Below are 16452 nucleotides of genomic sequence, written 5' to 3'. Positions count from 1 at the left end.
ATTATGTTGTTGGCTTTGGCGACCTGCTGTATTTTTCCTCTCGATTTCCCGAGGTGACCACCTTGGCTTTTGTCAAGAGAGTTGTAAGTAGGGTGCAAGATTGCCTACAGCCACATCACCCTGAATGCGCTCGATCCCGTCTGATCTCGGATGATAAGCAGGGTCGGGCCTGGTTAGTACCTGGATGGGAGACCGCCTGGGAATACCAGGTGCCGTAGGCTTTTTTCCATTATGTTGTTGGCTTTGGCGACCTGCTGTATTTTTCCTCTCGATTGCCCGAGGTGACCACCTTGGCTTTTGTCAAGAGAGTTGTAAGTAGTGTGCAAGATCGCCTACAGCCACATCACCCACAATGCGCTCGATCTCGGATGCTAAGCAGGGTCGGGCCTGGTTAATACCTGGATGGGAGACCGCCTGGGAATACCAGGTGCCGTAGGCTTTTTTCCATTATGTTGTTGGCTTTGGCGACCTGCAGTATTTTTCCTCTCGATTGCCCGAGGTGACCACCTTGGCTTTTGTCAAGAGAGTTGTAAGTAGGGTGCAAGATCGCTTGCGGCCACATCACCCTGAATGCGCTCGATCTCGTCTGATCTCGGATGCTAAGCAGGGTCGGGCCTGGTTAGTACCTGGATGGGAGACCGCCTGGGAATACCAGGTGCCGTAGGCTTTTTTCCATTATGTTGTTGGCTTTGGCGACCTGCTGTATTTTTCCTCTCGATTGCCCGAGGTGACCACCTTGACTTTTGTCAAGAGAGTTGTAAGTAGGGTGCAAGATCGCCTACGGCCACATTACCCTGAAAGCGCTCGATCTCGTCTGATATCAGATGCTAAGCAGGGTCGGGCCTGGTTAGTACCTGGATGGGAGACCGCCTGGGAATACCAGGTGCCTTAGGCTTTTTTCCATTATGTTGTTGGCTTTGGCGACCTGCTGTATTTTTCCTCTCGATTGCCCGAGGTGACCACCTTGGCTTTTGTCAAGAGAGTTGTAAGTAGGGTGCAAGATCGCCTACGGCCACATCACCCGGAAAGCGCTCGATCTCGTCTGATCTCGGATGCTAAGCAGGGTCGGGCCTGGTTAGTACCTGGATGGGAGACCGCCTGGGAATACCAGGTGCCGTAGGCTTTTTTCCATTATGTTGTTGGCTTTGGCGACCTGCTGTATTTTTCCTCTCGATTGCCCGAGGTGACCACCTTGGCTTTTGTCAAGAGAGTTGTAAGTAGGGTGCAAGATTGCCTACGGCCACATCACCCTGAATGCGCTCGATCTCGTCTGATCTCGGATGATAAGCAGGGTCGGGCCTGGTTAGTACCTGGATGGGAGACCGCCTGGGAATACCAGGTGCCGTAGGCTTTTTTCCATTATGTTGTTGGCTTTGGCGACCTGCTGTATTTTTCCTCTCGATTGCCCGAGGTGACCACCTTGGCTTTTGTCAAGAGAGTTGTAAGTAGTGTGCAAGATCGCCTACAGCCACATCACCCACAATGCGCTCGATGTCGGATGCTAAGCAGGGTCGGGCCTGGTTAATACCTGGATGGGAGACCGCCTGGGAATACCAGGTGCCGTAGGCTTTTTTCCATTATGTTGTTGGCTTTGGCGACCTGCAGTATTTTTCCTCTCGATTGCCCGAGGTGACCACCTTGACTTTTGTCAAGAGAGTTGTAAGTAGGGTGCAAGATCGCCTACGGCCACATTACCCTGAAAGCGCTCGATCTCGTCTGATCTCAGATGCTAAGCAGGGTCGGGCCTGGTTAGTACCTGGATGGGAGACCGCCTGGGAATACCAGGTGCCTTAGGCTTTTTTCCATTATGTTGTTGGCTTTGGCGACCTGCTGTATTTTTCCTCTCGATTGCCCGAGGTGACCACCTTGGCTTTTGTCAAGAGAGTTGTAAGTAGGGTGCAAGATCGCCTACGGCCACATCACCCGGAAAGCGCTCGATCTCGTCTGATCTCGGATGCTAAGCAGGGTCGGGCCTGGTTAGTACCTGGATGGGAGACCGCCTGGGAATACCAGGTGCCGTAGGCTTTTTTCCATTATGTTGTTGGCTTTGGCGACCTGCTGTATTTTTCCTCTCGATTGCCCGAGGTGACCACCTTGGCTTTTGTCAAGAGAGTTGTAAGTAGGGTGCAAGATTGCCTACGGCCACATCACCCTGAATGCGCTCGATCTCGTCTGATCTCGGATGATAAGCAGGGTCGGGCCTGGTTAGTACCTGGATGGGAGACCGCCTGGGAATACCAGGTGCCGTAGGCTTTTTTCCATTATGTTGTTGGCTTTGGCGACCTGCTGTATTTTTCCTCTCGATTGCCCGAGGTGACCACCTTGGCTTTTGTCAAGAGAGTTGTAAGTAGTGTGCAAGATCGCCTACAGCCACATCACCCACAATGCGCTCGATCTCGGATGCTAAGCAGGGTCGGGCCTGGTTAATACCTGGATGGGAGACCGCCTGGGAATACCAGGTGCCGTAGGCTTTTTTCCATTATGTTGTTGGCCTTTGCGACCTGCAGTATTTTTCCTCTCGATTGCCCGAGGTGACCACCTTGGCTTTTGTCAAGAGAGTTGTAAGTAGGGTGCAAGATCGCCTACGGCCACATCACCCTGAATGCGCTCGATCTCGTTTGACGTCGGATGCTAAGCAGGGTCGGGCCTGGTTAGTACCTGGATGGGAGACCGCCTGGGAATACCAGGTGCCGTAGGCTTTTTTCCATTATGTTGTTCTCTTTGGCGACGTGCTGTATTTTTCCTCTCGATTGCCCGAGGTGACCACCTTGGCTTTTGTCAAGAGAGTTGTAAGTAGGGTGCAAGATCGCCTACAGCCACATCACCCTGAATGCGCTTGATCTCGTCTGATCTCGGATGCTAAGCAGGGTCGGGCCTGGTTAGTACCTGGATGGGAGACCGCCTGGGAGTACCAGGTGCCGTAGGCTTTTTTCCATTATGTTGTTGGCTTTGGCGACCTGCAGTTTTTTTCCTCTCGTTTGCCCGAGGTGACCACCTTGGCTTTTGTCAAGAGAGTTGTAAGTAGGGTGCAAGATCGCCTAAGGCCACATCACCCTGAATGCGCTCGATCTCGTTTGACGTCGGATGCTAAGCAGGGTCGGGCCTTTTTAGTACCTGGATGGGAGACCGCCTGGGAATACCAGGTGCCGTAGGCTTTTTTCCATTATGTTGTTGGCTTTGGCGACCTGCTGTATTTTTCCTCTCGTTTGCCCGAGGTGACCACCTTGGCTTTTGTCAAGAGAGTTGTAAGTAGGGTGCAAGATCGCATACGGCCACATCACCCTGAATGTGCTCGATCTCGTCTGATCTCGGATGCTATGCAGGGTCGGGCCTGGTTAGTACCTGGATGGGAGACCGCCTGGGAATACCAGGTGCCGTAGGCTTTTTTCCATTATGTTGTTGGCTTTGGCGACCTGCAGTATTTTTCCTCTCGATTGCCCGAGGTGACCACCTTGGCTTTTGTCAAGAGAGTTGTAAGTAGGGTGCAAGATCGCCTACGGCCACATCACCCTGAATGCGCTCGATCTCGTTTGACGTTGGATGCTAAGCAGGGTCGGGTCTGGTTAGTACCTGGATGGGAGACCGCCTGGGAATACCGGGTGCCGTAGGCTTTTTTCCATTATGTTGTTGGCTTTGGCGACCTGCTGTATTTTTCCTCTCGATTGCCCGAGGTGACCACCTTGGCTTTTGTCAAGAGAGTTGTAAGTAGGGTGCAAGATTGCCTACGGCCACATCACCCTGAATGCGCTCGATCTCGTCTGATCTCGGATGATAAGCAGGGTCGGGCCTGGTTAGTACCTGGATGGGAGACCGCCTGGGAATACCAGGTGCCGTAGGCTTTTTTCCATTATGTTGTTGGCTTTGGCGACCTGCTGTATTTTTCCTCTCGATTGCCCGAGGTGACCACCTTGGCTTTTGTCAAGAGAGTTGTAAGTAGTGTGCAAGATCGCCTACAGCCACATCACCCACAATGCGCTCGATCTCGGATGCTAAGCAGGGTCGGGCCTGGTTAAAACCTGGATGGGAGACCGCCTGGGAATACCAGGTGCCGTAGGCTTTTTTCCATTATGTTGTTGGCCTTTGCGACCTGCAGTATTTTTCCTCTCGATTGCCCGAGGTGACCACCTTGGCTTTTGTCAAGAGAGTTGTAAGTAGGGTGCAAGATCGCCTACGGCCACATCACCCTGAATGCGCTCGATCTCGTTTGACGTCGGATGCTAAGCAGGGTCGGGCCTGGTTAGTACCTGGATGGGAGACCGCCTGGGAATACCAGGTGCCGTAGGCTTTTTTCCATTATGTTGTTCTCTTTGGCGACGTGCTGTATTTTTCCTCTCGATTGCCCGAGGTGACCACCTTGGCTTTTGTCAAGAGAGTTGTAAGTAGGGTGCAAGATCGCCTACAGCCACATCACCCTGAATGCGCTCGATCTCGTTTGACGTCGGATGCTAAGCAGGGTCGGGCCTTTTTAGTACCTGGATGGGAGACCGCCTGGGAATACCAGGTGCCGTAGGCTTTTTTCCATTATGTTGTTGGCTTTGGCGACCTGCAGTATTTTTCCTCTCGATTGCCCGAGGTGACCACCTTGGCTTTTGTCAAGAGAGTTGTAAGTAGGGTGCAAGATCGCCTACGGCCACATCACCCTGAATGCGCTCGATCTCGTTTGACGTCGGATGCTAAGCAGGGTCGGGTCTGGTTAGTACCTGGATGGGAGACCGCCTGGGAATACCGGGTGCCGTAGGCTTTTTTCCATTATGTTGTTGGCTTTGGCGACCTGCTGTATTTTTCCTCTCGATTGCCCGAGGTGACCACCTTGGCTTTTGTCAAGAGAGTTGTAAGTAGTGTGCAAGATCGCCTACAGCCACATCACCCACAATGCGCTCGATCTCGGATGCTAAGCAGGGTCGGGCCTGGTTAATACCTGGATGGGAGACCGCCTGGGAATACCAGGTGCCGTAGGCTTTTTTCCATTATGTTGTTGGCCTTTGCGACCTGCAGTATTTTTCCTCTCGATTGCCCGAGGTGACCACCTTGGCTTTTGTCAAGAGAGTTGTAAGTAGGGTGCAAGATCGCCTACGGCCACATCACCCTGAATGCGCTCGATCTCGTTTGACGTCGGATGCTAAGCAGGGTCGGGCCTGGTTAGTACCTGGATGGGAGACCGCCTGGGAATACCAGGTGCCGTAGGCTTTTTTCCATTATGTTGTTCTCTTTGGCGACGTGCTGTATTTTTCCTCTCGATTGCCCGAGGTGACCACCTTGGCTTTTGTCAAGAGAGTTGTAAGTAGGGTGCAAGATCGCCTACAGCCACATCACCCTGAATGCGCTCGATCTCGTTTGACGTCGGATGCTAAGCAGGGTCGGGCCTTTTTAGTACCTGGATGGGAGACCGCCTGGGAATACCAGGTGCCGTAGGCTTTTTTCCATTATGTTGTTGGCTTTGGCGACCTGCAGTATTTTTCCTCTCGATTGCCCGAGGTGACCACCTTGGCTTTTGTCAAGAGAGTTGTAAGTAGGGTGCAAGATCGCATACGGCCACATCACCCTGAATGCGCTCGATCTCGTTTGACGTCGGATGCTAAGCAGGGTCGGGTCTGGTTAGTACCTGGATGGGAGACCGCCTGGGAATACCGGGTGCCGTAGGCTTTTTTCCATTATGTTGTTGGCTTTGGCGACCTGCTGTATTTTTCCTCTCGATTGCCCGAGGTGACCACCTTGGCTTTTGTCAAGAGAGTTGTAAGTAGGGGGCAAGATCGCCTACGGCCACATCATCCTGAATGCACTCGATCTCATCTGATCTCGGATGCTAAGCAGGGTTGGGCCTGGTTAGTACCTGGATGGGAGACCGCCTGGGAATACCAGGTGCCGTAGGCTTTTTTCCATTATGTTGTTGGCTTTGGCGACCTGCTGTATTTTTCCTCTCGATTGCCCGAGGTGACCACCTTGGCTTTTGTCAAGAGAGTTGTAAGTAGGGGGCAAGATCGCCTAGGGCCACATCATCCTGAATGCGCTCGATCTCATCTGATCTCGGATGCTAAGCAGGGTTGGGCCTGGTTAGTACCTGGATGGGAGGCGGCCTGGGAATACCAGGTGCCGTAGGCTTTTTTCCATTATGTTGTTGGCTTTGGCGACCTGCTGTATTTTTCCTCTCGATTGCCTGAGGTGACCACCTTGGCTTTTGTCAAGAGAGTTGTAAGTAGGGTCCAAGATCGCCTACGGCCACATCACCCTGAAAGCACTCGATCTCGTCTGATCTCGCATGCTAAGCAGGGTCGCGCCTGGTTAGTACCTGGATGGGACACCGCCTGGGAATACCAGGTGCCGTAGGCTTTTTTCCATTATGTTGTTGGCTTTGGCGACCTGCTGTATTTTTCCTCTCGTTTGCCCGAGGTGACCACCTTGGCTTTTGTCAAGAGAGTTGTAAGTAGGGTGCAAGATCGCATACGGCCACATCACCCTGAATGTGCTCGATCTCGTCTGATTTCGGATGCTAAGCAGGGTCGGGCCTGCTTAGTACCTGGATCGGAGACCGCCTGGGAATACCAGGTGCCGTAGGCTTTTTTCCATTATGTTGTTGGCTTTGGCGACCTGCAGTATTTTTCCTCTCGATTGCCCGAGGTGACCACCTTGGCTTTTGTCAAGAGAGTTGTAAGTAGGGTGCAAGATCACCTACGGCCACATCACCCTGAATGCGCTCGATCTCGTTTGAAGTCGGATGCTAAGCAGGGTCGGGCCTGGTTAGTACCTGGATGGGAGACCGCCTGGGAATACCAGGTGCCGTAGGCTTTTTTCCATTATGTTGTTGGCTTTGGCAACCTGCTGTATTTTTCCTCTCGATTGCCCGAGGTGACCACTTTGGCTATTGTCAAGAGAGTTGTAAGTAGGGGGCAAGATCACCTACGGCCACATCATCCTGAATGCGCTCGATCTCATCTGATCTCGGATGCTAAGCAGGGTTGGGCCTGGTTAGTACCTGGATGGGAGACCGCCTGGGAATACCAGGTGCCGTAGGCTTTTTTCCATTATGTTGTTGGCTTTGGCGACCTGCTGTATTTTTCCTCTTGATTGCCCGAGGTGACCACCTTGGCTTTTGTCAAGAGAGTTGTAAGTAGGGTCCAAGATCGCCTACGGCCACATCACCCTGAAAGCGCTCGATCTCATCTGATCTCGCATGCTAAGCAGGGTCGGGCTTGGTTAGTACCTGGATGGGAGACCACCTGGGAATACCAGGTGCCGTAGGCTTTTTTCCATTATGTTGTTGGCTTTGGCGACCTGCTGTATTTTTCCTCTCGTTTGCCCGAGGTGACCACCTTGGCTTTTGTCAAGAGAGTTGTAAGTAGGGTGCAAGATCGCATACGGCCACATCACCCTGAATGCGCTCGATCTCGTCTGATCTCGGATGCTAAGCAGGGTCGGGCCTGGTTAGTACCTGGTTTGGAGACCGCCTGGGAATACCAGGAGCGGTAGGCTTTTTTCCATTATGTTGTTGGCTTTGGCGACCTGCTGTATTTTTCCTCTCGATTGCCCGAGGTGACCACCTTGGCTTTTGTCAAGAGAGTTGTAAGTAGGGAGCAAGATCGCCTACGGCCACATCACCCTGAATGCGCTTGATCTCATCTGATCTCGGATGCTAAGCAGGGTCAGGCCTGGTTAGTACCTGGATGGGAGACCGCCTGGGAATACCAGGTGCCGTAGGCTTTTTTCCATTATGTTGTTGGCTTTGGCGACCTGCTGTATTTTTCCTCTCGTTTGCCCGAGGTGACCACCTTGGCTTTTGTCAAGAGAGTTGTAAGTAGGGTGCAAGATCGCATACGGCCACATCACCCTGAATGCGCTCGATCTCGTCTGATCTTGGATGCTAAGCAGGGTCGGGCCTGGTTAGTACCTGGATGGGAGACCGCCTGGGAATACCAGGAGCGGTAGGCTTTTTTCCATTATGTTGTTGGCTTTGGCGACCTGCTGTATTTTTCCTCTCGTTTGCCCGAGGTGACCACCTTGGCTTTTGTCAAGAGAGTTGTAAGTAGGGAGCAAGATCGCATATGGCCACATCACCCTGAATGCGCTCGATCTCGTCTGATCTCGGATGCTAAGCAGGGTCGGGCCTGGTTAGTACCTGGATGGGAGACCGCCTGGGAATACCAGGAGCGGTAGGCTTTTTTCCATTATGTTGTTGGCTTTGGCGACCTGCTGTATTTTTCCTCTCGATTGCCCGAGGTGACCACCTTGGCTTTTGTCAAGAGAGTTGTAAGTAGGGTGCAAGATCACCTACGGCCACATCACCCTGAATGCGCTCGATCTCGTTTGAAGTCGGATGCTAAGCAGGGTCGGGCCTGGTTAGTACCTGGATGGGAGACCGCCTGGGAATACCAGGTGCCGTAGGCTTTTTTCCATTATGTTGTTGGCTTTGGCAACCTGCTGTATTTTTCCTCTCGATTGCCCGAGGTGACCACTTTGGCTATTGTCAAGAGAGTTGTAAGTAGGGGGCAAGATCACCTACGGCCACATCATCCTGAATGCGCTCGATCTCATCTGATCTCGGATGCTAAGCAGGGTTGGGCCTGGTTAGTACCTGGATGGGAGACCGCCTGGGAATACCAGGTGCCGTAGGCTTTTTTCCATTATGTTGTTGGCTTTGGCGACCTGCTGTATTTTTCCTCTTGATTGCCCGAGGTGACCACCTTGGCTTTTGTCAAGAGAGTTGTAAGTAGGGTCCAAGATCGCCTACGGCCACATCACCCTGAAAGCGCTCGATCTCATCTGATCTCGCATGCTAAGCAGGGTCGGGCTTGGTTAGTACCTGGATGGGAGACCACCTCGGAATACCAGGTGCCGTAGGCTTTTTTCCATTATGTTGTTGGCTTTGGCGACCTGCTGTATTTTTCCTCTCGTTTGCCCGAGGTGACCACCTTGGCTTTTGTCAAGAGAGTTGTAAGTAGGGTGCAAGATCGCATACGGCCACATCACCCTGAATGCGCTCGATCTCGTCTGATCTCGGATGCTAAGCAGGGTCGGGCCTGGTTAGTACCTGGTTTGGAGACCGCCTGGGAATACCAGGAGCGGTAGGCTTTTTTCCATTATGTTGTTGGCTTTGGCGACCTGCTGTATTTTTCCTCTCGATTGCCCGAGGTGACCACCTTGGCTTTTGTCAAGAGAGTTGTAAGTAGGGAGCAAGATCGCCTACGGCCACATCACCCTGAATGCGCTTGATCTCATCTGATCTCGGATGCTAAGCAGGGTCGGGCCTGGTTAGTACCTGGATGGGAGACCGCCTGGGAATACCAGGTGCCGTAGGCTTTTTTCCATTATGTTGTTGGCTTTGGCGACCTGCTGTATTTTTCCTCTCGTTTGCCCGAGGTGACCACCTTGGCTTTTGTCAAGAGAGTTGTAAGTAGGGTGCAAGATCGCATACGGCCACATCACCCTGAATGCGCTCGATCTCGTCTGATCTTGGATGCTAAGCAGGGTCGGGCCTGGTTAGTACCTGGATGGGAGACCGCCTGGGAATACCAGGAGCGGTAGGCTTTTTTCCATTATGTTGTTGGCTTTGGCGACCTGCTGTATTTTTCCTCTCGTTTGCCCGAGGTGACCACCTTGGCTTTTGTCAAGAGAGTTGTAAGTAGGGAGCAAGATCGCATATGGCCACATCACCCTAAAAGCGCTCGATCTCGTCTGATCTCGGATGCTAAGCAGGGTCGGGCCTGGTTAGTACCTGGATAGGAGACCGCCTGGGAATACCAGGTGCCGTAGGCCTTTTTCCATTATGTTGTTGGCTTTGGCGACCTGCTGTATTTTTCCTCTCGATTGCCCGAGGTGACCACCTTGGCTTTTGTCAAGAGAGTTGTAAGTAGGGTGCAAGATCGCCTACGGCCACATCACCCTGAATGCGCTCGATCTCGTCTGATCTCGGATGCTAAGCAGGGTCGGGCCTGGTTAGTACCTGGATGGGAGACCGCCTGAGAATACCGGGTGCCGTAGGCTTTTTTCCATTATGTTGTTGGCTTTGGCGACCTGCTGTATTTTTCCTCTCGATTGCCCGAGGTGACCACCTTGGCTTTTGTCAAGAGAGTTGTAAGTAGGGTGCAAGATCGCCTACGGCCACATAACCCTGAATGCGCTCGATCTCGTCTGATCTCGGATGCTAAGCAGGGTCGGGCCTGGTTAGTACCTGGATGGGAGACCGCCTGGGAATACCAGGTGCCGTAGGCTTTTTTCCATTATGTTGTTGGCTTTGGCGACCTGCTGTATTTTTCCTCTCGTTTGCCCGAGGTGACCACCTTGGCTTTTGTCAAGAGAGTTGTAAGTAGGGTGCAAGATCGCATACGGCCACATCACCCTGAATGCGCTCGATCTCGTCTGATCTCGGATGCTAAGCAGGGTCGGGCCTGGTTAGTACCTGGATGGGAGACCGCCTGGGAATTCCAGGTGCCGTAGGCATTTTTCCATTATGTTGTTGGCTTTGGCGACCTGCTGTATTTTTCCTCTCCATTCCCCGAGGTGACCACCTTGGCTTTTGTCAAGAGAGTTGTAAGTAGGGTGCAAGATCGCCTACGGCCACATCACCTTGAATGCGCTCGATCTCGTCTGATCTCGGATGCTAAGCAGGGTCGGGCCTGGTTAGTACCTGGTTTGGAGACCGCCTGGGAATACCAGGAGCGGTAGGCTTTTTTCCATTATGTTGTTGGCTTTGGCGACCTGCTGTATTTTTCCTCTCGATTGCCCGAGGTGACCACCTTGGCTTTTGTCAAGAGAGTTGTAAGTAGGGAGCAAGATCGCCTACGGCCACATCACCCTGAATGCGCTTGATCTCATCTGATCTCGGATGCTAAGCAGGGTCGGGCCTGGTTAGTACCTGGATGGGAGACCGCCTGGGAATACCAGGTGCCGTAGGCTTTTTTCCATTATGTTGTTGGCTTTGGCGACCTGCTGTATTTTTCCTCTCGTTTGCCCGAGGTGACCACCTTGGCTTTTGTCAAGAGAGTTGTAAGTAGGGTGCAAGATCGCATACGGCCACATCACCCTGAATGCGCTCGATCTCGTCTGATCTTGGATGCTAAGCAGGGTCGGGCCTGGTTAGTACCTGGATGGGAGACCGCCTGGGAATACCAGGAGCGGTAGGCTTTTTTCCATTATGTTGTTGGCTTTGGCGACCTGCTGTATTTTTCCTCTCGTTTGCCCGAGGTGACCACCTTGGCTTTTGTCAAGAGAGTTGTAAGTAGGGAGCAAGATCGCATATGGCCACATCACCCTGAATGCGCTCGATCTCGTCTGATCTCGGATGCTAAGCAGGGTCGGGCCTGGTTAGTACCTGGATGGGAGACCGCCTGGGAATACCAGGAGCGGTAGGCTTTTTTCCATTATGTTGTTGGCTTTGGCGACCTGCTGTATTTTTCCTCTCGATTGCCCGAGGTGACCACCTTGGCTTTTGTCAAGAGAGTTGTAAGTAGGGGGCAAGATCGCCTACGGCCACGTCACCCTGAATGCGCTTGATCTCGTCTGATCTCGGATGCTAAGCAGGGTCGGGCCTGGTTAGTACCTGGATGGGAGACCGCCTGGGAATACCAGGTGCCGTAAGCTTTTTTCCATTATGTTGTTGGCTTTGGCGACCTGCTGTATTTTTCCTCTCGATTACCCGAGGTGACCACCTTGGCTTTTGTCAAGAGAGTTGTAAGTAGGGTCCAAGATTGCCTACGGCCACATCACCCTAAAAGCGCTCGATCTCGTCTGATCTCGGATGCTAAGCAGGGTCGGGCCTGGTTAGTACCTGGATAGGAGACCGCCTGGGAATACCAGGTGCCGTAGGCCTTTTTCCATTATGTTGTTGGCTTTGGCGACCTGCTGTATTTTTCCTCTCGATTGCCCGAGGTGACCACCTTGGCTTTTGTCAAGAGAGTTGTAAGTAGGGTGCAAGATCGCCTACGGCCACATCACCCTGAATGCGCTCGATCTCGTCTGATCTCGGATGCTAAGCAGGGTCGGGCCTGGTTAGTACCTGGATGGGAGACCACCTGAGAATACCGGGTGCCGTAGGCTTTTTTCCATTATGTTGTTGGCTTTGGCGACCTGCTGTATTTTTCCTCTCGATTGCCCGAGGTGACCACCTTGGCTTTTGTCAAGAGAGTTGTAAGTAGGGTGCAAGATCGCCTACGGCCACATAACCCTGAATGCGCTCGATCTCGTCTGATCTCGGATGCTAAGCAGGGTCGGGCCTGGTTAGTACCTGGATGGGAGACCGCCTGGGAATACCAGGTGCCGTAGGCTTTTTTCCATTATGTTGTTGGCTTTGGCGACCTGCTGTATTTTTCCTCTCGTTTGCCCGAGGTGACCACCTTGGCTTTTGTCAAGAGAGTTGTAAGTAGGGTGCAAGATCGCATACGGCCACATCACCCTGAATGCGCTCGATCTCGTCTGATCTCGGATGCTAAGCAGGGTCGGGCCTGGTTAGTACCTGGATGGGAGACCGCCTGGGAATTCCAGGTGCCGTAGGCATTTTTCCATTATGTTGTTGGCTTTGGCGACCTGCTGTATTTTTCCTCTCCATTCCCCGAGGTGACCACCTTGGCTTTTGTCAAGAGAGTTGTAAGTAGGGTGCAAGATCGCCTACGGCCACATCACCTTGAATGCGCTCGATCTCGTCTGATCTCGGATGCTAAGCAGGGTCGGGCCTGGTTAGTACCTGGATGGGAGACCGCCTGGGGCTACCAGGTGCCGTAGGCATTTTTCCATTATGTTGTTGGCTTTGGCGACCTGCTGTATTTTTCCTCTCGATTGCCCGAGGTGACCACCTTGGCTTTTGTTAAGAGAGTTGTAAGTAGGGTGCCAGATCGCCTACGGCTACATCACCCTGAATGCGCTCGATCTCGTCTGATCTCGGATGCTAAGCAGGGTCGGGCCTGGTTAGTACCTGGATCGGAGACCGCCTGGGAATACCATGTGCCGTAGGCTTTTTTCCATTATGTTGTTGGCTTTGGCGACCTGCTGTATTTTTCCTCTCGATTGCCCGAGGTGACCACCTTGGCTTTTGTCAAGAGAGTTGTAAGTAAGGTGCAAGATCGCCTACAGCCACATCACCCTGAATGCGCTCAATCTCGTCTGATCTAGGATGCTAAGCAGGGTCGGGCCTGGTTAGTACCTGGATGGGAGACCGCCTGGGAATACCAGGTGCCGTAGGCTTTTTTCCATTATGTTGTTGGCTTTGGCGACCTGCTGTATTTTTCCTCTCGATTGCCCGAAGTGACCACCTTGGCTTTTGTCAAGAGAGTTGTAAGTAGGGTGCAAGATCGCCTACGGCCACATCACCCTGAATGCGCTCGATCTCGTCTGATCTCGGATGCTAAGCAGGGTCGGGCCTGGTTAGTACCTGGATGGGAGACCGCCTGGGAATTCCAGGTGCCGTAGGCATTTTTCCATTATGTTGTTGGCTTTGGCGACCTGCTGTATTTTTCCTCTCCATTCCCCGAGGTGACCACCTTGGCTTTTGTCAAGAGAGTTGTAAGTAGGGTGCAAGATCGCCTAAGGCCACATCACCCTGAATGCGCTCGATCTCGTCTGATCTCGGATGCTTAGCAGGGTCGGGCCTGGTTATTACCTGGATGGGAGACCGCCTGCGAATACCAGGTGCCGTAGGCTTTTTTCCATTATGTTGTTGGTTTTGGCGACCTGCTGTATTTTTCCTCTCGATTGCCCGAGGTGACCACCTTGGCTTTTGTCAAGACAGTTGTAAGTAGGGTGCAAGATCACCTATGGCAACATCACCCCGAATGCGCTCGATCTCGTCTGATCTCGGATGCTAAGCAGGGTCGGGCCTGGTTAGTACCTGAATGGGAGACCGCCTGGGAATACCAGGTGCCGTAGGTTTTTTTCCATTATGTTGTTGGCTTTGGCGACCTGCTGTATTTTTCCTCTCGATTGCCCGAGGTGACCACCTTGGCTTTTGTCAAGAGAGTTGTAAGTAGGGTGCAAGATCGCCTATGGCCACATCACCCTGAATGCGCTCGATCTCGTCTGATCTCGGATGCCAAGCAGGGTCGGGCCTGGTTAGTACCTGGATGGGAGACCGCCTGGGAATACCAGGTGCCGTAGGCTTTTTTCCATTATGTTGTTGGCTTTGGCGACCTGCTGTATTTTTCCTCTCGATTGCCCGAGGTGACCACCTTGGCTTTTGTCAAGAGAGTTGTAAGTAGGGTGCAAGATCACCTACGGCTGCATCACCCTGAATGCGCTCGATCTCGTCTGATCTCGGATGCTAAGCAGGGTCGGGCCTGGTTAGTACCTGAATGGGACACCGCCTGGGAATACCAGGTGCCGTAGGCTTTTTTCCATTATGTTGTTGGCTTTGGCGACCTGCTGTATTTTTCCTCTTGATTGCCCGAGGTGACCACCTTGGCTTTTGTCAAGAGAGTTGTAAGTAGGGTGCAAGATTGCCTACGGCCACATCACCCTGAATGCGCTCGACCTCGTCTGATCTCGGATGCTAAGCAGGGTTGGCCCTGGTTAGTACCTGGATGGGAGACCGCCTGGGAATACCAGGTGCCGCAGGCTTTTTTCCATTATGTTGTTGGCTTTGGCGACCTGCTGTATTTTTCCTCTCGATTGCCCGAGGTGACCACCTTGGCTTTTGTCAAGAGAGTTGTAAGTAGGGTGCAAGATCGCCTACGGCCACATCACCCTGAATGCGCTCGATCTCGTCTGATCTCGCATGCTAAGCAGGGTCGGGCCTGGTTAGTACCTGGATATGGAGACCGCCTGGGAATACCAGGTGCCGTAGGCTTTTTTCAATTATGTTGTTGGCTTTGGCGACCTGCTGTATTTTTCCTCTCGATTGCCCGAGGTGACCACCTTGGCTTTTGTCAAGAGAGTTGTAAGTAGGGTGCAAGATTGCCTATGGCCACATCACCCTGAATGCGCTTGATCTCGTCTGATCTCGGATGCCAAGCAGCGTCGGGCCTGGTTAGTACCTGGATGGGAGACTGCCTGGGAATACCAGGTGCCGTAGGCTTTTTTCCATTATGTTGTTGGCTTTGGCGACCTGCTGTATTTTTCCTCTCGATTGCCCGAGGTGACCACCTTGGCTTTTGTCAAGAGAGTTGTAAGTAGGGTGCAAGATCGCCTACGGCCACATCACCCTGAATGCGCTCGATCTCGTCTGATCTCGGATGCCAAGCAGGGTCGGGCCTGGTTAGTACCTGGATGGGAGACCGCCTGGGAATACCAGGTGCCGTAGGCTTTTTTCCATTATGTTGTTGGCTTTGGCGACCTGCTGTATTTTTCCTCTCGATTGCCCGAGGTGACCACCTTGGCTTTTGTCAAGAGAGTTGTAAGTAGGGTGCAAGATCGCCTACGGCCACATCACCCTGAATGCGCTCGATCTCGTCTGATCTCGGATGCTAAGCAGGGTCGGGCCTGGTTAGTACCTGGATGGGAGACCGCCTGGGAATACCAGGTGCCGTAGGCTTTTTTCCATTATGTTGTTGGCTTTGGCGACCTGCTGTATTTTTCCTCTTGATTGCCCGAGGTGACCACCTTGGCTTTTGTCAAGAGAGTTGTAAGTAGGGTGCAAGATCGCCTACGGCCACATCACCCTGAATGCTCTCGATCTCGTCTGATCTCGGATGCTAAGCAGGGTCGGGCCTGGTTAGTACCTGGATGGGAGACCGCCTGGGAATACCAGGTGCCGTAGGCTTTTTTCCATTATGTTGTTGGCTTTGGCGACCTGCTGTATTTTTCCTCTCGATTGCTCGAGGTGACCACCTTGGCTTTTGTCAAGAGAGTTGTAAGTAGGGGGCAAGATAGCCTACAGCCACATCACCCTGAATGCTCTCGATCTCGTCTGATCTCGGATGCTAAGCAGGGTCGGGCCTGGTTAGTACCTGGATGGGAGACCGCCTGGGAATACCATGTGCCGTAGGCTTTTTTCCATTATGTTGTTGGCTTTGGCGACCTGCTGTATTTTTCCTCTCAATTGCCCGAGGTGACCACCTTGGCTTTTGTCAAGAGAGTTGTAAGTAGGGTGCAAGATCGCCTATGGCCACATCACCCTGAATGCGCTCGATCTCGTCTGATCTCGGATGCTAAGCAGGGTCGTGCCTGGTTAGTACCTGGATGGAAGACCGCCTGGGAATACCAGGTGCCGTAGGCTTTTTTCCATTATGTTGTTGGCTTTGGCGACCTGCTGTATTTTTCCTCTCGATTGCCCGAGGTGACCACCTTGGCTTTTGTCAAGAGATTTGTAAGTAGTGCACAAGATCCCCTACGGCCACATCACCCTGAATGCGCTCGATCTTGTCTGATCTCGGATGCTAAGCAGGGTCAGGCCTGGTTAGTACCAGGATGGGAGACCACCTGGGAATACCAGGTGCCGTAGGCTTTTTTCCATTATGTTGTTGGCTTTGGCGACCTGCTGTATTTTTCCTCTCGATTGCCCGAGGTGACCACCTTGGCTTTTGTCAAGAGAGTTGT

The 16452-nt window shown here is 52.6% G+C and overlaps 38 non-coding genes and 32 pseudogenes across 38 annotated transcripts; all 70 read left to right on the top strand.

Moving 5' to 3' along the window:
• Positions 1–102: 102 nt before the first annotated feature.
• Positions 103–221, top strand: LOC143972188 (5S ribosomal RNA). The gene has a single exon (XR_013271915.1). It is a non-coding gene; the product is annotated as a 5S ribosomal RNA (ribosomal RNA).
• Positions 222–330: 109 nt separating this feature from the next.
• Positions 331–439, top strand: LOC143969311 (5S ribosomal RNA; annotated as a pseudogene).
• Positions 440–548: 109 nt separating this feature from the next.
• On the top strand, positions 549–667 carry LOC143971074 (5S ribosomal RNA). The gene has a single exon (XR_013271814.1). It is a non-coding gene; the product is annotated as a 5S ribosomal RNA (ribosomal RNA).
• A 109-nt stretch (positions 668–776) lies between these two features.
• Positions 777–895, top strand: LOC143966359 (5S ribosomal RNA; annotated as a pseudogene).
• A 109-nt stretch (positions 896–1004) lies between these two features.
• Positions 1005–1123, top strand: LOC143970579 (5S ribosomal RNA). The gene has a single exon (XR_013271769.1). It is a non-coding gene; the product is annotated as a 5S ribosomal RNA (ribosomal RNA).
• A 109-nt stretch (positions 1124–1232) lies between these two features.
• On the top strand, positions 1233–1351 carry LOC143969587 (5S ribosomal RNA). The gene has a single exon (XR_013271679.1). It is a non-coding gene; the product is annotated as a 5S ribosomal RNA (ribosomal RNA).
• Positions 1352–1678: 327 nt separating this feature from the next.
• Positions 1679–1797, top strand: LOC143963998 (5S ribosomal RNA; annotated as a pseudogene).
• A 109-nt stretch (positions 1798–1906) lies between these two features.
• On the top strand, positions 1907–2025 carry LOC143970568 (5S ribosomal RNA). The gene has a single exon (XR_013271768.1). It is a non-coding gene; the product is annotated as a 5S ribosomal RNA (ribosomal RNA).
• A 109-nt stretch (positions 2026–2134) lies between these two features.
• On the top strand, positions 2135–2253 carry LOC143969576 (5S ribosomal RNA). The gene has a single exon (XR_013271678.1). It is a non-coding gene; the product is annotated as a 5S ribosomal RNA (ribosomal RNA).
• A 109-nt stretch (positions 2254–2362) lies between these two features.
• On the top strand, positions 2363–2471 carry LOC143969300 (5S ribosomal RNA; annotated as a pseudogene).
• A 109-nt stretch (positions 2472–2580) lies between these two features.
• LOC143962057 (5S ribosomal RNA) lies at positions 2581–2699 on the top strand. Its single transcript, XR_013270616.1, has one exon. It is a non-coding gene; the product is annotated as a 5S ribosomal RNA (ribosomal RNA).
• Positions 2700–2808: 109 nt separating this feature from the next.
• Positions 2809–2927, top strand: LOC143962590 (5S ribosomal RNA). The gene has a single exon (XR_013270730.1). It is a non-coding gene; the product is annotated as a 5S ribosomal RNA (ribosomal RNA).
• A 109-nt stretch (positions 2928–3036) lies between these two features.
• Positions 3037–3155, top strand: LOC143968261 (5S ribosomal RNA; annotated as a pseudogene).
• A 109-nt stretch (positions 3156–3264) lies between these two features.
• Positions 3265–3383, top strand: LOC143963455 (5S ribosomal RNA; annotated as a pseudogene).
• Positions 3384–3492: 109 nt separating this feature from the next.
• LOC143966116 (5S ribosomal RNA) lies at positions 3493–3611 on the top strand (annotated as a pseudogene).
• A 109-nt stretch (positions 3612–3720) lies between these two features.
• LOC143969565 (5S ribosomal RNA) lies at positions 3721–3839 on the top strand. Its single transcript, XR_013271677.1, has one exon. It is a non-coding gene; the product is annotated as a 5S ribosomal RNA (ribosomal RNA).
• Positions 3840–4166: 327 nt separating this feature from the next.
• Positions 4167–4285, top strand: LOC143962051 (5S ribosomal RNA). Its single transcript, XR_013270615.1, has one exon. It is a non-coding gene; the product is annotated as a 5S ribosomal RNA (ribosomal RNA).
• A 109-nt stretch (positions 4286–4394) lies between these two features.
• Positions 4395–4513, top strand: LOC143968073 (5S ribosomal RNA; annotated as a pseudogene).
• A 109-nt stretch (positions 4514–4622) lies between these two features.
• Positions 4623–4741, top strand: LOC143964166 (5S ribosomal RNA; annotated as a pseudogene).
• A 109-nt stretch (positions 4742–4850) lies between these two features.
• LOC143969289 (5S ribosomal RNA) lies at positions 4851–4959 on the top strand (annotated as a pseudogene).
• A 109-nt stretch (positions 4960–5068) lies between these two features.
• Positions 5069–5187, top strand: LOC143962044 (5S ribosomal RNA). Its single transcript, XR_013270613.1, has one exon. It is a non-coding gene; the product is annotated as a 5S ribosomal RNA (ribosomal RNA).
• A 109-nt stretch (positions 5188–5296) lies between these two features.
• Positions 5297–5415, top strand: LOC143968062 (5S ribosomal RNA; annotated as a pseudogene).
• Positions 5416–5524: 109 nt separating this feature from the next.
• Positions 5525–5643, top strand: LOC143966105 (5S ribosomal RNA; annotated as a pseudogene).
• Positions 5644–5752: 109 nt separating this feature from the next.
• LOC143969466 (5S ribosomal RNA) lies at positions 5753–5871 on the top strand. Its single transcript, XR_013271668.1, has one exon. It is a non-coding gene; the product is annotated as a 5S ribosomal RNA (ribosomal RNA).
• A 109-nt stretch (positions 5872–5980) lies between these two features.
• LOC143964093 (5S ribosomal RNA) lies at positions 5981–6099 on the top strand (annotated as a pseudogene).
• Positions 6100–6208: 109 nt separating this feature from the next.
• On the top strand, positions 6209–6327 carry LOC143972552 (5S ribosomal RNA). The gene has a single exon (XR_013271948.1). It is a non-coding gene; the product is annotated as a 5S ribosomal RNA (ribosomal RNA).
• A 109-nt stretch (positions 6328–6436) lies between these two features.
• Positions 6437–6555, top strand: LOC143967885 (5S ribosomal RNA; annotated as a pseudogene).
• Positions 6556–6664: 109 nt separating this feature from the next.
• Positions 6665–6783, top strand: LOC143962192 (5S ribosomal RNA). Its single transcript, XR_013270646.1, has one exon. It is a non-coding gene; the product is annotated as a 5S ribosomal RNA (ribosomal RNA).
• Positions 6784–6892: 109 nt separating this feature from the next.
• LOC143970326 (5S ribosomal RNA) lies at positions 6893–7011 on the top strand. Its single transcript, XR_013271746.1, has one exon. It is a non-coding gene; the product is annotated as a 5S ribosomal RNA (ribosomal RNA).
• A 109-nt stretch (positions 7012–7120) lies between these two features.
• LOC143969719 (5S ribosomal RNA) lies at positions 7121–7239 on the top strand. Its single transcript, XR_013271691.1, has one exon. It is a non-coding gene; the product is annotated as a 5S ribosomal RNA (ribosomal RNA).
• A 109-nt stretch (positions 7240–7348) lies between these two features.
• Positions 7349–7467, top strand: LOC143967675 (5S ribosomal RNA; annotated as a pseudogene).
• A 109-nt stretch (positions 7468–7576) lies between these two features.
• Positions 7577–7695, top strand: LOC143973272 (5S ribosomal RNA). The gene has a single exon (XR_013272013.1). It is a non-coding gene; the product is annotated as a 5S ribosomal RNA (ribosomal RNA).
• A 109-nt stretch (positions 7696–7804) lies between these two features.
• On the top strand, positions 7805–7923 carry LOC143965672 (5S ribosomal RNA; annotated as a pseudogene).
• Positions 7924–8032: 109 nt separating this feature from the next.
• Positions 8033–8151, top strand: LOC143964433 (5S ribosomal RNA; annotated as a pseudogene).
• Positions 8152–8260: 109 nt separating this feature from the next.
• LOC143962184 (5S ribosomal RNA) lies at positions 8261–8379 on the top strand. The gene has a single exon (XR_013270645.1). It is a non-coding gene; the product is annotated as a 5S ribosomal RNA (ribosomal RNA).
• Positions 8380–8488: 109 nt separating this feature from the next.
• Positions 8489–8607, top strand: LOC143970315 (5S ribosomal RNA). Its single transcript, XR_013271745.1, has one exon. It is a non-coding gene; the product is annotated as a 5S ribosomal RNA (ribosomal RNA).
• A 109-nt stretch (positions 8608–8716) lies between these two features.
• Positions 8717–8835, top strand: LOC143972973 (5S ribosomal RNA). Its single transcript, XR_013271986.1, has one exon. It is a non-coding gene; the product is annotated as a 5S ribosomal RNA (ribosomal RNA).
• A 109-nt stretch (positions 8836–8944) lies between these two features.
• LOC143967664 (5S ribosomal RNA) lies at positions 8945–9063 on the top strand (annotated as a pseudogene).
• Positions 9064–9172: 109 nt separating this feature from the next.
• Positions 9173–9291, top strand: LOC143967010 (5S ribosomal RNA). Its single transcript, XR_013271630.1, has one exon. It is a non-coding gene; the product is annotated as a 5S ribosomal RNA (ribosomal RNA).
• A 109-nt stretch (positions 9292–9400) lies between these two features.
• Positions 9401–9519, top strand: LOC143965650 (5S ribosomal RNA; annotated as a pseudogene).
• Positions 9520–9628: 109 nt separating this feature from the next.
• LOC143963734 (5S ribosomal RNA) lies at positions 9629–9747 on the top strand (annotated as a pseudogene).
• Positions 9748–9856: 109 nt separating this feature from the next.
• Positions 9857–9975, top strand: LOC143971779 (5S ribosomal RNA). Its single transcript, XR_013271878.1, has one exon. It is a non-coding gene; the product is annotated as a 5S ribosomal RNA (ribosomal RNA).
• Positions 9976–10084: 109 nt separating this feature from the next.
• On the top strand, positions 10085–10203 carry LOC143973294 (5S ribosomal RNA). The gene has a single exon (XR_013272015.1). It is a non-coding gene; the product is annotated as a 5S ribosomal RNA (ribosomal RNA).
• Positions 10204–10312: 109 nt separating this feature from the next.
• LOC143972000 (5S ribosomal RNA) lies at positions 10313–10431 on the top strand. The gene has a single exon (XR_013271898.1). It is a non-coding gene; the product is annotated as a 5S ribosomal RNA (ribosomal RNA).
• Positions 10432–10540: 109 nt separating this feature from the next.
• Positions 10541–10659, top strand: LOC143967032 (5S ribosomal RNA; annotated as a pseudogene).
• A 109-nt stretch (positions 10660–10768) lies between these two features.
• On the top strand, positions 10769–10887 carry LOC143966889 (5S ribosomal RNA). Its single transcript, XR_013271629.1, has one exon. It is a non-coding gene; the product is annotated as a 5S ribosomal RNA (ribosomal RNA).
• Positions 10888–10996: 109 nt separating this feature from the next.
• LOC143965639 (5S ribosomal RNA) lies at positions 10997–11115 on the top strand (annotated as a pseudogene).
• Positions 11116–11224: 109 nt separating this feature from the next.
• On the top strand, positions 11225–11343 carry LOC143964429 (5S ribosomal RNA; annotated as a pseudogene).
• A 109-nt stretch (positions 11344–11452) lies between these two features.
• On the top strand, positions 11453–11571 carry LOC143962556 (5S ribosomal RNA). The gene has a single exon (XR_013270720.1). It is a non-coding gene; the product is annotated as a 5S ribosomal RNA (ribosomal RNA).
• A 109-nt stretch (positions 11572–11680) lies between these two features.
• LOC143973632 (5S ribosomal RNA) lies at positions 11681–11799 on the top strand. Its single transcript, XR_013272104.1, has one exon. It is a non-coding gene; the product is annotated as a 5S ribosomal RNA (ribosomal RNA).
• Positions 11800–11908: 109 nt separating this feature from the next.
• Positions 11909–12027, top strand: LOC143971371 (5S ribosomal RNA). Its single transcript, XR_013271841.1, has one exon. It is a non-coding gene; the product is annotated as a 5S ribosomal RNA (ribosomal RNA).
• A 109-nt stretch (positions 12028–12136) lies between these two features.
• LOC143973283 (5S ribosomal RNA) lies at positions 12137–12255 on the top strand. Its single transcript, XR_013272014.1, has one exon. It is a non-coding gene; the product is annotated as a 5S ribosomal RNA (ribosomal RNA).
• A 109-nt stretch (positions 12256–12364) lies between these two features.
• LOC143971989 (5S ribosomal RNA) lies at positions 12365–12483 on the top strand. The gene has a single exon (XR_013271897.1). It is a non-coding gene; the product is annotated as a 5S ribosomal RNA (ribosomal RNA).
• Positions 12484–12592: 109 nt separating this feature from the next.
• LOC143964514 (5S ribosomal RNA) lies at positions 12593–12711 on the top strand (annotated as a pseudogene).
• Positions 12712–12820: 109 nt separating this feature from the next.
• Positions 12821–12939, top strand: LOC143964909 (5S ribosomal RNA; annotated as a pseudogene).
• Positions 12940–13048: 109 nt separating this feature from the next.
• On the top strand, positions 13049–13167 carry LOC143963787 (5S ribosomal RNA; annotated as a pseudogene).
• Positions 13168–13276: 109 nt separating this feature from the next.
• Positions 13277–13395, top strand: LOC143966149 (5S ribosomal RNA). Its single transcript, XR_013271622.1, has one exon. It is a non-coding gene; the product is annotated as a 5S ribosomal RNA (ribosomal RNA).
• A 109-nt stretch (positions 13396–13504) lies between these two features.
• On the top strand, positions 13505–13623 carry LOC143967731 (5S ribosomal RNA; annotated as a pseudogene).
• Positions 13624–13732: 109 nt separating this feature from the next.
• Positions 13733–13851, top strand: LOC143962815 (5S ribosomal RNA). Its single transcript, XR_013270803.1, has one exon. It is a non-coding gene; the product is annotated as a 5S ribosomal RNA (ribosomal RNA).
• Positions 13852–13960: 109 nt separating this feature from the next.
• Positions 13961–14079, top strand: LOC143971382 (5S ribosomal RNA). The gene has a single exon (XR_013271842.1). It is a non-coding gene; the product is annotated as a 5S ribosomal RNA (ribosomal RNA).
• A 109-nt stretch (positions 14080–14188) lies between these two features.
• LOC143964081 (5S ribosomal RNA) lies at positions 14189–14307 on the top strand (annotated as a pseudogene).
• A 109-nt stretch (positions 14308–14416) lies between these two features.
• On the top strand, positions 14417–14535 carry LOC143963836 (5S ribosomal RNA; annotated as a pseudogene).
• Positions 14536–14644: 109 nt separating this feature from the next.
• Positions 14645–14764, top strand: LOC143965993 (5S ribosomal RNA; annotated as a pseudogene).
• A 109-nt stretch (positions 14765–14873) lies between these two features.
• Positions 14874–14992, top strand: LOC143965461 (5S ribosomal RNA; annotated as a pseudogene).
• Positions 14993–15101: 109 nt separating this feature from the next.
• Positions 15102–15220, top strand: LOC143969862 (5S ribosomal RNA). Its single transcript, XR_013271704.1, has one exon. It is a non-coding gene; the product is annotated as a 5S ribosomal RNA (ribosomal RNA).
• Positions 15221–15329: 109 nt separating this feature from the next.
• LOC143962204 (5S ribosomal RNA) lies at positions 15330–15448 on the top strand. Its single transcript, XR_013270648.1, has one exon. It is a non-coding gene; the product is annotated as a 5S ribosomal RNA (ribosomal RNA).
• A 109-nt stretch (positions 15449–15557) lies between these two features.
• Positions 15558–15676, top strand: LOC143963441 (5S ribosomal RNA). The gene has a single exon (XR_013270963.1). It is a non-coding gene; the product is annotated as a 5S ribosomal RNA (ribosomal RNA).
• A 109-nt stretch (positions 15677–15785) lies between these two features.
• Positions 15786–15904, top strand: LOC143962912 (5S ribosomal RNA). The gene has a single exon (XR_013270830.1). It is a non-coding gene; the product is annotated as a 5S ribosomal RNA (ribosomal RNA).
• Positions 15905–16013: 109 nt separating this feature from the next.
• On the top strand, positions 16014–16132 carry LOC143973606 (5S ribosomal RNA). Its single transcript, XR_013272091.1, has one exon. It is a non-coding gene; the product is annotated as a 5S ribosomal RNA (ribosomal RNA).
• Positions 16133–16241: 109 nt separating this feature from the next.
• LOC143963833 (5S ribosomal RNA) lies at positions 16242–16360 on the top strand (annotated as a pseudogene).
• The last annotated feature ends 92 nt before the right edge of the window (positions 16361–16452 follow it).

Source organism: Lithobates pipiens, unplaced genomic scaffold (assembly GCF_037356315.1).
Source record: "Lithobates pipiens isolate NorthernLeopardFrog02 unplaced genomic scaffold, aLitPip1_a1.2 Scaffold_114, whole genome shotgun sequence".
NCBI classification, from domain to species: Eukaryota; Metazoa; Chordata; class Amphibia; order Anura; family Ranidae; genus Lithobates; species Lithobates pipiens.
This window is presented reverse-complemented; position numbering and strand designations above follow the sequence as displayed.